Genomic DNA, 1,607 nt, shown 5'->3' with positions numbered 1-1,607 from the left:
AGTTCACTTTCTTCTCAAAAGAAGATACCCCTGTTTGCTACGCACCAAAATTGCAACCATCCGTTCTGTTGTCTATTCCACCTTTTGTGAGTTTACTCAAATCAAATCCCAATAATGATTATCCAGTACTGAAAATACTGTCATCGAAGTATTTTCTTGCAGAAAACAGACCCATTCTTCCAACAGGCATATCACTCTCTGATCAGCAAAAAGTTTGTGTTAATTATCCATGAGATTATATAGAGCATCACTCATAGAAATTCATCACAATTAGTTTCCCCTCTTCCACTCATGAATTGCATTGTTCCATTATTATCCTTAGCCCTCTAGCCACAAGCTCTGCTCCTGTAGGGAGCAGCATTTGTTGCTATCAGTTCCAATTGGAGTGTTGTCCATTCACATCCTTCCCCCCTCTTTTAGCCAAAACTCTGCTCTCTAATTGTATGCATCTGGTTTGTTGGTTTGTTTGTTTGTTCTGTTGCTGTTTCAGGCACCATTTTCCTCACTGGGTTAAGTGTAGCATTCTGGATACAGACATGAAAAGCACTATGAAAGCGTTAGCTGAGCGCTGTGTAAGCATAGGTCCTAAATCTGGTGCTTCTCTCTGATGTTTTTTGGGGTGAAGTAGCCCCAGGGTTTGGCCCATTCATGGCTTTGGGAACAGACTGTGTCTGTGTGTCTGTGTGTGTGTGTCTTTATGATGTGGAGCAGGGAGCAGAAGAAAGACAGCCACCACCACCAGCCACTATTCCTCTGGCATACTTGAGTTGGAGGTTGACCAGAACTTGACCCCCAGCCATGAATACTAGAGACATTTGGAAATTTCCATAAGTCTGCATTTTTTTCAGCATTAAACTGTTTAGTAATGCCCCATTGCTCTCAAAAACAAAAAAATTCCAAGCTCCAGTTTTATGAAAACCTATGCCTTTAATCATAACACATCCCTTTTCCATACCTTGTAGGGACTGGCTCCTCTCTTGTGTCTTACCCTCCTCCCACTGAAGTCAGTGGAGTCTTTGACAGCAGTGGGAGCAGGATTTGACTCACTCTGCCAAACTACTAGATTTTTAATGGAAATTGAAATCTGCAACATTTCTTCAAATGAACAGAAATACTTTTTATATTTGAAAGATTTAGTTTACATTTTTCATTAGTTCTCCATAACAATTAGAAGATATTCAATTACTAGTAGCAGAAACACTGTAACTTGCAGCAGTTGTCCACAGAATAAGCATTTGCCTAATGCCTTATAGCTGGTGTAGAGAACCACTTGTAGAGACTCAAAAGCTAAGCAGGTGATCACTCACCATCCTGAGCAGACATCTTCTATTAGTGCACTGCCAGCAGTGTAAATGTGTTCACTTTGTGTCATCACCGTGTCAGCTAAAAAGTGTCAGAATATGAATGTGGCTCTCACAGAAAGAACTGATGGCTAAAGGAAGCCCCACTTCATGCCCAAGGGCTGTGATGCCCTTGGTATGCTCAAACCATACCTGTCAGTATGCAGTGACCCTGTTGTTCTCAGTAGCTGGTTCATTGAAAACTCCCTTTGTAACTGTGGAAGCAGACCATCATCAGCTGTGAGGAACCTGTCGTTGCAACTTCTC

Source organism: Cinclus cinclus, chromosome 4 (genome assembly GCF_963662255.1).
Source record: "Cinclus cinclus chromosome 4, bCinCin1.1, whole genome shotgun sequence".
NCBI classification, from domain to species: domain Eukaryota; kingdom Metazoa; phylum Chordata; class Aves; order Passeriformes; family Cinclidae; genus Cinclus; species Cinclus cinclus.
This window is presented reverse-complemented; position numbering follows the sequence as displayed.